We start from the raw sequence: 13,728 nt of genomic DNA on the forward strand, positions 1-13,728 counted from the left end.
GAGATTGGCACCCCCAGGAGGTTTCCGAGGGTTCTTGTACTCAGCGGCGGCGACAAGGTCCGCGTCGGTGGCGTCGCGTTTCGCTTGCGACTTCTTCTTGTTCTTCTTCTTAGTGCCGCGCTGAGTGGACGCCTCGGGGATGTCTTCCGGCTGGCGGCCCTGGGGCTGCTTGTCTTTCCAGAAGATGGCCTCAACCGCCTCCTGGCTAGAGGCGAACTTGGTGGCGATGTCCATCAGCTCGCTCGCCCTGGTGGGGGTCTTGCGACCCAGCTTGCTCACCAGGTCGCGGCAGGTGGTGCCGGCGAGGAACGCGCCGATGACGTCCGAGTCCGTGATGTTGGGCAGCTCGGTGCGCTGCTTCGAGAATCGCCGGATGTAGTCCCGGAGAGACTCTCCCGGCTGCTGGCGGCAGCTTCGGAGATCCCAGGAGTTCCCAGGGCGCACGTACGTGCCTTGGAAGTTGCCGGCGGAGGCTTAGACCAGGTCGTCCCAGTTGGAGATCTGCCCCGGAGGCAGATGCTCCAGCCAGGCTCGAGCTGTGTCGGAGAGGAACAGGGGGAGGTTGCGGATGATGAGGTTGTCATCGTCCGTACCACCCAGCTGGCAGGCCAGTCGGTAGTCCGCGAGCCACAGTTCCGGCCTCGTCTCCCCCGAGTACTTTGTGATGGTAATCGGGGTTCGGAACCGGGTTGGGAACGGCGCCCGTCGTATGGCCCGGCTGAAAGCCTGCGAACCGGGTGGTTCGGGCGAGGGACTCTGATCCTCCCCGCTGTCGTAGCGTCCCCCATGCCTGGGGTGGTAGCCTCGGCGCACCCTCTCGTCGAGGTGGGCTTGACGGTTGCGGTGGTGGTGCTCGTTGCCGAGGCGACCCGGGGCCGCAGGCATCGTGTTGCGCGTGCGCCCGGTGTGGACCAAGGCTTCCCGCACGAATCGGGAAGTCGCGGCGCGATGCTCCGAGGGGTACCCCTGCCTTCGGGAGGCAGAGCTTTCGGCCCATCGGACCACGGCATCCTCTAGGAGATTCTTGAGCTCTCCCTGGATACGCCGCCCTTCGGTGGTCGATGGTTCCGGCATCGCGCGGAGTAGTATTGCTGCTACAGCCAGGTTCTGGCCGACCCCACTGGAAGCCGGTGGCGGCCTTGCCCTGACGTCGTCGGCAATGCGGTGCTGGATGGCCTGGGGTAGATGACACGCTTCTCCGGCCGGAGCTTGGTCTACCCATTCCTGCCCGATGTTCCACCGGAACTGCTCAAGTGTTCCTGCTCCCTCGTCGAGCCTGGCCTGCATCTCGCGGATTTGCTCGAGCTGTGCGTCCTGACCCCCCGCAGGGACTGGGACCACAGCTAGCTCCCGAAGGATGTCAACGCGAGGCACAGGCCTAGGGGGATCGCCGTTTTCCGGCATACCAAGATGGTTGCCTTCGCCGGGACCCCCTAGATCGACATGAAAACATTCACGACTTGGGCCGCAGTCCTCATCGCCGAAGCTGCGGCTACCATCGGAACAATCGGAGAGGCATTAGTCGCATGCGGTCATGAAGTCCCGCATGGCGCTGGGGTTATCGAGCCCGGAGAAATCCCAACAAAAGTCGGGCTCGTCATCCTCCTCGGAACCCGAGGGTCCGTAGGTTGAGACGGCCGTCAGTCTGTCCCAGGGCGACCGCATATGGTACCCTGGAGGGTTGGTACATGCCTCTATGAAGGCTTCCACCGAAGCGAGGTCGCTTGGTGGGTCGAAGCTGAATCCAAAAGGCACGAGATGGGAATCGGTCAGTACCTCTTGGTCGACGGGCGGTGATGAAGTCGCGTCAGGGGTGGACTGCACCGTTGTCTCAGGTACGAGGGCAACGCCCATCAAGTCCTTCGCGAGCATGCTGGCGTCGTCAGTCTGCTTGGGGTTGGCGTGTTGCGGGGAAACGGCGCTCGTCTTCGTCTCAGACGCAAGGTCGAAGCCCGACGTGTCCCCCGCTGGGGCACCAGCGTCGTCGACTTGCTCGACAGCCGACGAGGTGCCGCCTCCTGCTTGGCCATGGTTGCCCCGCCTCCTCCTCCGTCGGCGGGGGAGGTGACGGGACAAACCCGGATGTTGTTCTTCCACCACGTGGGGAAGACGTCATTGATTCCGCCGCCGGCGGGCGGGCTGACGGCCGCCACTGTCGCTGTCGCGAGGCGGAGGAAGGAGTATCATGTCGTAGCTCCCGTCGAGGGACATGAACTCAAGACTCCCGAAACGGAGCACCGTCCCGGGCTGGAAAGGTTGCTGGAGACTACCCATCTGGAGCTTGACGGGAAGCTGTTCGTCAACACACAGCAGGCCCCTACCTGGCGTGCCAACTGTCGGTGTTTCGACCCCGGGGGGTCCCTAGACCGACGAGTAAATTGTCGCCGCGTGTCCCAGCCCAGATGGGTCGGCGCGAGACGGAGCACGAAGGGGGGAAGAAACACGGCGAGAGGGGAAACCCGCAGCCTTCGTGTTGCCCTGTGCCCAGGTCGGGTGCGCTTGCAGTAGGGGGTTACAAGCGTTCGCGTGGGAGAGAGCCTTACGCGCTGGCCCGTTCTCCCGCGCGACCAACCTCTTCGTACGAGAGCCCTGGACCTTCCTTTTTAGGCGTAAGGAGAGGGTCCAGGTGTACAATGGGGGGTGTAGCAGTGTGCTAACGTGTCTAGCAGAGAGGAGCTAGAGCCTTAAGTACATGCCGTCGTGGCAGTCATAGAGGTTTTGGCACCCTGTTCATGTGACGTCGTGTCCGTCGGAGGAGAGCTGGAGCCCTGCGGAAGGACAGCTGTCGGGGCTGTCGAATCCTTGCTGACGTCTCCTTGCTTCCGTAAGGGGTTGAGAGCCGCCGTCGTCATGGAGCACGCGGGGCGCCATCATTATTTGTTTACCGGGGCGAGCCAGATGGGACGCCGGTCTTGTTCCCCGTAGCCTGAGCTAGCTAGGGGTAGGGTAATGATGGCCCCCCTAGCGACGTGGTCGGTCCGAGCCCGAGTTTGGGTGAGGTGGCGATTTCTCCGAGGTCGAGGTCGAGTTCGTCTTCCGAGGTCGAGGCTGAGTCCGAGCCGTAGGGTCGGGCGAGGCGGAGACCGTCTTCCAAGGCTGAGGCTGAGTCCGAGCCCTGGGTCGAGCGAGGCGGAGTCCGTCTTCCGAGGCCGAGGCTGTGTCCGAGCCCTAGGGTCGAGCGAGGCGGAGTCCGTCTTCCGAGGCCGAGGCTGTGTCCGAGCCCTGGGGTCAGGCGAGGCGGAGTCCGTCGTCCAGCGTCGAGGTTGAGCCCAAGCCCTGGGGTCGGGCGAGGCGGAGCTTCCTATGGCGCCCGAGGCTGGACTTAGCTGCTGTCAGCCTCACTCTGTCGAGTGGCACAGCAGTCGGAGCGACGTAGGCGGTGCTGTTTTCTTGTCAGGTCGGTTAGTGGAGCATCGAAGTGACTGCGGTCACTTTGGCTCTGTCGACTGAAGAGCGCGCGTTAGGATAAAGTGTCAGGCGATCCTTGCATTAAATGCTCCTGCAATACGGTCGGTTGGCGTGGCGATCTGGCCAAGGTTGCTTCTCTGCGAAGACTGGGCCTTGGGCGAGCCGAAGGTGTGTCCGTTGCTTGAGGGGGCCCTCGGGCGAGGCGTGAATCCTCCGGGGTCGGCTGCCTTTGCCCGAGGCTGGGCTCGGGCGAGGCGAGATCGTGTCCCTTGAGTGGACTGAGCCTTGACCTTAATCGCGCCCATCAGGCCTTTGTAGCTTTGTGCTGATGGGGGTTACCAGCTGAGACTAGGAGTCTTGGGGGTACCCCTAATTATGGTCCCCGACAACATTTTTGTCGAAAATTGCATGAACGACCATTTTCAATAATACCGAAGGATAACACCTACGGATTTTTGGTGAAGAAATGGTCTCCACCAGAAATCCAAGAATGCAATCTATGGCAAGCAAACAAATGTGGGGTGAGGTGTACGAGCCTCTAGTCGATGATCAATGGCCACACAACCCCCATTTTTGTCGACAATGGCATTAACCAACATTTTCAATAATATCGAAGGCTAACACCTACGGATTTTTGACGAAGAAATGGTCTCCCCTAGAAATCCAAGGCTGTCGAAAAGTGCATGAATGACCATTTCAATAATGCCGAAGGCTAAGCCCTACGGATTTTTTAATAAAAAATTGTTTCCACCAGAAATCCAAGAATGTGATCTATGAACAGGAAACATATGTGTTGTCAGGTGTACGAGGCTCTGGTCGACGATTAGTGGCCACACAACCCCCATTTTTTTCAAAAATATTATGATCGACCATTTTCAAAAATACCAAAGGCTAACACCTACGGATTTTTGACCAAGAAATTGCCTCCATGAAAAATCCAAGAATGTGATCTATGGCAAGGAAACATATGTGGGGTGTGGTGTACGAGCCTCTGGTCGATGATCAATGGCCACACAACCCCTATTTTTGTCAAAAATAGCATGAACAACCATTTTCAATAATACGGATGGCCAACACCTACGAATTTTTGACCAAGAAATGGTCTCCACCAGAAATCCAAGAATGTGATCTATGGCAAGGAAACATATGTGGGGTGAAGTGTACGAGCCTCTGGTCGATGATCAATGGCCACACAACCCCTATTTTTGTCGAAAATAGCATGAACGACCATTTTCAATAGTACCGAAGGCTAACACCTACCGATTTTTGACTAAGAAATGGTCTCCACCAGAAATCGAAGGATGTGATCTATGTCAAGGAAACATATGTGGGGTGAGGTGTATGAGACTCTGGTCGATGATCAATGGCCACACAACCCCCATTTCTGTCGAAAATAGCCATGAACAACCATTTTCAATAATACTGAAGGCTAACACCTACGGATTTTTGACCAAAAATGGTCTCTACTAGAAATCCAAGAATGTGATCTATGACAAGGAAACATATGTGTGGGGAATTGTACGAGCCTCTGATCGATGATCAACGGCCACACAACCCCTATTTTTGTCGAAAATAGCATGAACGACCATTTTCAATAATACCAAAGGCTAACACCTACGGCTTTTTGACCAATAAATGGTCTCCACCAGAAATCCAAGAATGTGATCTATGGCAAGTAAACATATGTGGGGTGAAGTGTACGAGCCTCAAGTCGATGATCAATGGCCACACAACCGACATTTTTCTCGAAAATTGCATGGACGACCATTTTAATAATACCGAAGGATAACACCTACGAATTTTTGACCAAGAAATGGACTTCACCAAAAATCCAAGAATGCAATCTATGGCAAGCAAACATATGTGGGGTGAGGTGTACGAGCCTCTAGTCGATGATTAATGGCCACACAACCCCCATTTTTTCGAAAATAGCATGTACGACCATTTTCAATAATACCGAGGGCTAACACCTACGAATTTTTGACCAAGAAATGGTCTCCCCTAAAAATCCAAGGATGTCGAAAATAGCATGAACGACCATTTTCAATAATACCGAAGGCTAACACCTACAGATTTTTGACCAAGAAATGGTCTCCAACAGATATCCAAAATTGTGATCTATGATAAGGAAACACATGTGGGGTCAGGTGTACGAGCCTATGGTCGATGATCAATGGCTACACAACCACCATTTTTGTCGAAAATAGCATGAACTGCCATTTTCAATAATACTGAAGTCTATCACCTACGGATTGTTGACCAAGAAATGGTCTCCACCAGAAATCCATGAATGTGATCTATGTCAAGGAAACATATGTGGGGTGAGGTGTACGAGCCTCTGGTAGATGACTAATGGCCACACAACCACCATTTTTGTTGAAAATAGCATGAACGACCATTTTTAATAATACCGAAGGCTAACACATACAGATTTTTGACCAAGAAATGGTCACCACCAAAAATCCAAGAATGTGATCTTTGGCAAGGAAACATATGTGTGGACAGGTGTTCGAGCCTCTGGTCGATGATCAATGGCCACACAACCCTCATTTTTGTAGAAAATAGCCAAGAACGACCATTTTCAATAATACCGAAGGCTAACACCTACAGATCTTCACCAAGAAATGGTCTCCACCAGAAATCCAAGAATGTGATCTCTAGCCAAGAAACATATGTGGGGTGAGGTGTACGTGCCTCTGGTCGATGATCAATGGCCACACAACCCCTATTTCTGTCGAAAATAGCCATGAACGACCATTTTCAATAAAACTGAAGGCTAACACCTACAAATTTTTGACCATGAAATGGTCTCTACCAGAAATCCAAGATTATGATCTATGGCAAGGAAACACATGTGGGGTTAGGTGTACGAGCCTCTGGTCGATGATCAATGGCCACACAACCCCCATTTTTGTTGAAAATAGGCATGAACTACCATATTCAATGATACAGAAGACTAACACCTACGGATTTCTCACCAAGAAACGACCTCCACTAGAAATCCAAGAATGTGATCTATGGCAATGAAAAATATGTGGGGTCAGGTGTACGAGCCTATGGTCGATGATCAATGGCTACACAACCCCCATTTTTGTCGAAAATAGCATGAACGGCCATTTTCAATAATACTGAAGTCTATCACCTACGGATTGTTGACCAAGAAATGGTCTCCACCAGAAATCAAAGAATGTGATCTATGTCAAGGAAACATATGTGGGGTGAGGTGTACGAGCCTCTGGTAGATGACTAATGGCCACACAACCACCATTTTTGTTGAAAATAGCATGAACGACCATTTTTAATAATATCGAAGGCTAACACATACAGATTTTTGACCAAGAAATTGTCACCACCAAAAATCCAAGAATGTGATCTTTGACAAGGAAACATATGTGTGGACAGGTGTATGAGCCTCTGGTCGATGATCAATGGCCACACAACCCTCATTTTTGTAGAAAATAGCCAAGAACGACCATTTTCGTTAATACCGAAGGCTAACACCTACGGATTTTTCACCAAGAAATGGTCTCCACCAGAAATCCAAGAATGTGATCTATAGCAAAGAAACATATGTGGGGTGAGGTGTACGAGCCTCTGGTCGATGATCAATGGCCACACAACCCCCATTTATGTCGAAAATAGCCATGAACGACCATTTTCAATAAAACTGAAGGCTAACACCTACAGATTTTTTTACCATGAAATGGTCTCTACCATAAATCCAAGATTGTGATCTATGTCAAGGAAACACATGTGGAGTTAGGTGTACGAGCCTCTGGTCGATGATCAATGGCCACACAACCCCCATTTTGTTGAAAATAGCATGAACTACCATATTCAATAATACAGAAGGCTAACACCTACGGATTTCTCACCAAGAAACGGCCTCCACTAGAAATCCAAGAATGTGATCTATGACAAAGAAAAGTATGTGGGGTCAGGTGTACGAACCCCTAGTCGATGATCAATGGCCACTGTTGGGGACTTGTTCTCAAATGCTTCGGCTTGACAGAAGACAAAGGTACAAGCGTAACGCAAAAGTAAGTGCCAAGTCCGCCTGAACAGTATGGGGGTACTATTCACCTATTTATAGGCATAGGACACAGCCTGTGAGATATTACATTCATGCCCTTTACAAAGGATTGCAATTATGACACAGGCTCTCATGGACTAATCGGTCATTTCATCTTTAAGTCGGTGCGATCCTTCATCTCGAGATATGTCAATATGCCGAAGCTTCATGGATGGTAGCTTCGGTGCTGCTTTTGTGAGGATCTTCCGAAGGTGTTTCTTCTTTACTGGATCTTCAGCGACGAAGCATACCCCCAACAGTAGCCCCTTCGCGGTGTTAGATCATTTTTCGTAACGAGCTTGATCCGTGAAAAAGTCTTCTAGGCTTCGGAAAGCCGAAGATCTGAAAAAACACCTTCCCTGAGCTCGTTGTCGAGAAACGATTAAAATATTCCGAGCGCGGAATGGTCCCACCATGCGGCGAGTACGCGTGTCCTTACGATTCACCTTCTCGAGTTCCGTGGTCCACCGTTCAGTGGGTGTGGGCGACTGTTGACTCGGTGCGGAAGACTTGACGATTCAACTTCCCACCTACAGCACTATATAAACAGACGAGTAGGTGTGAAGTTACCACAGCATTCATTACTATTGCACTGTTTTGCTGCCAAAAATTTGACCATAGCCGAAGCTTGTTCATCGCACTCAACCGAAGCACCGCTTTTGCTTTTGCTTCGTCACAAGAGGGAGCTTCGGCAAAATAAAAAAAGTCAACAACTTCATCAAAAGTTGTAAGGATTCATCATCAAATGGCAAGGGTACGCTCCACTGCTAGAGTTACTCATGACGAAGAAGAAACCGAAGCTGCTGAAACAGCTCAGATTTCCGAAGTGATGAGACAGTCAGGTCTGGTAGCGCCGGAGGATGCTTCTGACGAGGGTGCACCTGCTGCCGAAGCTGAACAGGTTGATGTTGAAGAAGGTGAAATTGATGAAGAAGATTACAGCGTCCTGCCATCTAAACCCAGCCACCTGAAGTTTGGGAAGTCTACTGTTACTGAACATGATATGCCCATGTTGATAAAGCTAGGGTATTTCAGTGAAGCTAAGAAGAAGCTAATTCGTTTTGGCGGAGAGGAAATCACTCCGAAGCCAGGAAAGGATGAGGTGGTAGTTTTTAAAAGCTTTTTTAAAGCAGGATTAAGGTTTCCCTTGCATGAAATGATTGCAGATGTTTTGGAGAGTTTTGGGATTTATCTTCACCAGCTGACTCGTAACGCCATTGTTAGGCTTAGCGTTTATATCTGGGCTCTCCAAAGCCAGGGGGCGGTACCGCTGGCCGAAGGCTTCTGCCGGGTACATGAGCTTCATTATTAGACAAAAGCTAGAGAAGATGGGCTGCACGATAACTTCGGATGCTACAATTTTGCTTACCGCAAAGATGCGAAGTCCCCGGTTATTAGCTACCGCACCAAATGGCCAACCAGCTGGAAGACAGAGTGGTTTTATGTTAAAGTTGATGAAAAAAGGAGAAGCTGGTTCAGAGCCCATTGGAACTAATCTTCAGAGAAACCAGGCCCCAGTGCCGCATGTCGCCGGAATCACCGTGCCAAATTGCTGTGGGCGAATTTTGAGTAGTTTTGGAGCATATTGGCACTAGGGATTTGGTGCAAGAATTCTTAGCTTATAGAGTATTTCCAACTTTGAAAGAATGGGACATGCCGAAGCTCAAGGGGGAAAAGAAGAAAAAGGAACTTGTTCGACTGCCTTATCATTTTAAGTTCAAGAAACACTTCAAAGAACCCTGCCAAGAGTGGTTGGATACGGTTGAAACTATGTGCAACGAAATCCTGGGCAACTATACGAAAAAAGAAGATCAATTAATGACTGCAGCCTTCAGCACCCGACCGAAGCGAAGGTTGAATCGGGTGATGGATGCTCTGAATTTTGAGTATCCTGACTATGAGCGCTTGAACAAGGGTGCTGAAGGGCAAAAAAGAAAAAGAGTTGTTAAATTTCTGAATAGAGAAGCTACTAAATTGGTGAAAAAGGATGAAGAAATTCTGAAGAAAAGAAAATTAAGTCCTAAGCCCAAGATAGTTGCTCAGAAGAAAAGAAAAGTTGTGGCTCCGAAGCAAAAAACGACTGATATAGAGGATGAGGCTCCTTCAACACCTCCTGCTGCCGCCGTGGAAGAAATTTTAAAGGTAATGACTGAATTTTTGCCTGTCAAGCTAAGTCCACTAGGGCCACATCTGACGAAGCTTTTTCAGAAGGAAAAGGAGCCTTCGGCAACGAAGAAGCCTGCTGAGCCGAAAAACGGAGAATTATTCATGTGGTTGAAGTCATTGAGCAGACACCGCCGCCGCTGGTCTCGATATCGAAAACACCAGCTATCGAGAGCGCTACCGCTGCCGAAGCTACACCCACCGAAGCTGAAACTGCCGAAGCTGAAACTGCTGAAGATACAAATCTAGAGACCACACTTTCTGATATTGATAACATGCTCCTGAATGCGGCCGCGGAAGAAGCTGCTACAGCCGCTGAAGAGACTCTGGCCACAGCGCCTGGGAAAGAAAAGGAGAAAGCCGAAGATACTTCGGAAGAAGAAGACTTCGATTTTCAGAACATACTTGGGCAAGAATTGTCAAAGGCTGAGAAAGAAGAGCTGAAGGAGTATGCCATATCTTGCGGGTACAGACCAGGGGCGCTGCTCTTCGGCGGAATTGATGAAGAAAACATAGGATGCCTTCGGGACCGGACTGGGGCTAAGGTTGTCAGCACTCTATCGAAGAGTGTTGGCCTTCCGAAGGTTGAGGCAGACCTCAGCAGGTACCGGCGGCAGCACATCGCCAGTAGCCTATTTTATGCTAACTTTAAGGTAAAATTCTAAACTTTTTATTATTTTGATATGAAGATGTTTTCTGATGAAGTTTATTTTGTCAGAGCTTACTGCTAAGCAAAGTTCTGAGGATGCAACAAGACCTCGAGGACAAAAAGAACGAAGTTATAATTGAGGGCCTAGAGAAGAAGATTAAAGACCATGAAGCTGCCCTAGAGAAAAAAGACTTCGTGCTTCAAACCATGAAAGGTTCGCTGGCGGAGGCCCAGGCCGAAATTGTTAGATTGAATAGTGAACTTTCCATGGAAAAGAAAAATTTTGAAACCAAACTAGAAGCTGAAGCTGAGAAAAATTCAAATTTGCAAAAATCACTGAAAGAGCTTCAAGAAAAATGTGTAGACTTCGGCAACCGATGCCTGCAGCGGCTAAAATAGGTTTTCAACTCGGTTGGGGCCAGCTCTGAGAAATTCAATCCTTCGGTTGAAAACCTGCCAGGGACCTTCGAACACATTGAGGGCGAAGTTGATGCTCTTGATGAAGTTATAGCTGGACACGGCGATTTCTGTGCCCTGCTAGCTTCTCGGGGCACAGCTGTTGCCTTCATGAAATCTGGCTGCACGCATGGGAAAATTGTTAATAGACCAAACTTCAGCTTGTCACCGGCAGATTTAACTGATATCCCCAGCCAAGCTTGGAGCATAGAAAATAGATTCATAATGCAAATTTGGATGAAGGGCGGGCGAAAAATGGCTGGTGACGAAGCTCGAAAGCACCTTAAGCCGGAAAAAAAATTTGTGCCTGTTACTTTACCTTCTCGTTGAAATTTGCACTTTTCTCATACTGCTTTGATTTATTCAGGATGACGAAGCTGAAGAACAGTGAGTCAAAGTTTGCCATGTGATCCGAAGCTTAATGACGCTGAAGCTAAAGACCTTGCTGCGGAAAAAATTTTAGAAAAAATCTTGCATTATCCTTGTAAAAAACATTGCAATTTAAGGATTAGATTCTAATTCTGTAAATTTGTCCATACCTTGTAATATATTTCTACCTTTTCGTCCATGTATGAACTGCTTTGATGTGGACAAAACTTGCATTTTTTGAGCCGAAGGCGAAAAACACCTTCCCTTCTTTTTGTACACAACGAAGCATGAAATTGCCTCTTTTTCTTTTGGCCGAAGCTTTATCCATATAGCCGAAGCATCTACATGTATCTGTATGATATGATGATGATGATCCTATGCATGTCTAAATGAATGTTTATGAATGCAATGTATGATGTAATGTGACGTGCAAATGAATGTCCAAACACACACATACAAAGCCACAACCATAACCTTCATATCCTTAGGAATGACTGAAGTCTCTTTGCCGCTTATTTTTCGGCTTCACCGCTTATTTTTCGGTGTAAGTTCTGCATTCCCTTAGGAATGTCTTTTGAACTTCTTCGCCTTGTATTTCGGCGGTATTCGCGTTGACTTTTCGCGCTTCGCCTTATATTTCGGCGGTATTTGGCTCTGCATTCCCTTAAGAACGACTTTTGAGCAGAAAACTTATGCTGCGCTCCCTTAGGAACGGCTTTTTTGTAGCTTCATCGTGCTCTGCATCCCCATAGGGACGACTTTCGAGCTTCTCCCTGTTTTTTCCTTTTTCTCTGCACTCGATGGTGCATGCTCAGATTTTACATTTACATATTTTGGGGGATTTTGCTCTCGTAGAGCTGAATAAGAAAAGAAAAATTACATGCTATGGCCCCATTAAAAACCTTTCTTCCCCTTTGGAAAGGAAAAGGGTGCCATATAAGAAATGAAAAAGATTGCGCTAAGTTACACATAATATCGCCGAAGCTCATCCGCATTCCAAGATCTAGGAATGTCATTGCCATCCATATCCTTCAATCTGTAAGAATCGGGTCTTGACAAAGATACCACCAGAAAGGGTCCTTCCCATTTCAGCTGTAGCTTGCCTACTGTGTCTGGGTTGGCCACTCTTCGAAGTACCAAATGGCCTGGCTTGATGTTTTTTAGCCGAACTTTCCTATCACGCCATTTTATTGTTTCGGCTTGATATTTATTGATATTCTCCACAGCCTGAAGTCTGGTCCCTTCTATAGCATCTTTTGCCACAGAATAATTAGCTTCGTCCTCTGCCGAAGCTACTGTTCTTATTGACCCTGCCTTAGCTTCTTCTGGGGTTATAGCTTCATCACCAAACAATAACTTGAATGGTGTAAAACCTGTTGACCTTGATATTGTTGTGTTGTGGCTCCATACCACTTTGATTAACTCATCTGGCCACTTTCCTCTGGGCTGATTGAAGATTAACTTCATTATTCCCGTCATTATAATGCCATTTGCTCTTTCAACAAGCCCATTCGACTCTGGATGTCTGACTGATGCAAAATGAATCTTCGTGCCAATCTGATCACAAAATTCCTTAAAAGCTTTGGCATCGAACTGTGTTCCGTTGTCTACAGTAATAGCCTTCGGCACTCCGAAGCGATAAACAATGTTTTGCCAGAAGAATTTCTGGACAGTAACCGAAGTTATTGTGGCCAAAGGCTTCGCCTCAATCCACTTGGAAAAATACTCTACTGCCACCACAACATATTTTAAATTGCCTTGTGCTGGTGGAAATGGGCCTAACAAATCCAGGCCCCATCTTTGCAATGGCCAAGTAGGCTGTATTAACTGGGTAAGAGATGAAGGTTGCTTCTGGTCTCTTGCACATTTTTTACAGCCTTCATATTTTTGGACTAACTCTACTGCATCTGAAGCTGCCTTCGGCCAGTAAAATCCTTATCGAAAAACTTTTCCCAACAAGGGCCTAGACCTAATGTGAGATCCACACAGACCTGCATGTATCTCTTTCATTAATTCAATACCTTCAGCTCTTGATAATCACTTGAGGAGTGGGGAGCAAACTCCATGTTTATACAATTCCCCTTCTATTATCACATATGGTCTTGTCCTTGCCTCCATTCTCTTGTTATAAGCTTCGTCACTTGAAAGACAATTGCCTTGGAGAAAAGATATAATTTCAGTTCTCCAATCTTCGCTGTGTACTGGAGAAATAGTAAGTACTGCTCTCTCCATGAGTTCAACCAAAGGTGTTTTTATTGTTTCAAAAAATACTTCCGAAGGTAAAGGGAGCCCTTGAGCCGCCGATTTGGCTAGCAAATCTGCGTGTTCATTTTCACCTCTTGAAATATTCTTGACAGAAAAACCTTCGAAAGAAGCCTCCAACCTTCGAACTGTATCCAGATATCTTTCGAGCTTCAGATCTCTTGCCTTGCTACTTTTGTCCACATGGCCAGAAATAACTTGAGAATCAGTCTTTAGGATGCCCCTTCTTATTCCCATTGCTCTTAGCTTCCGAAGCCCCAATAGAAGTGCTTCGTACTCAGCAATATTATTTGTGCAACTGAAATCCAATTTGGCTGCATAACATGTTTTGACTTTGGAGGGTGCCACT

Source organism: Zea mays, chromosome 5 (assembly GCF_902167145.1).
Source record: "Zea mays cultivar B73 chromosome 5, Zm-B73-REFERENCE-NAM-5.0, whole genome shotgun sequence".
Taxonomy (NCBI): Eukaryota; Viridiplantae; Streptophyta; class Magnoliopsida; order Poales; family Poaceae; genus Zea; species Zea mays.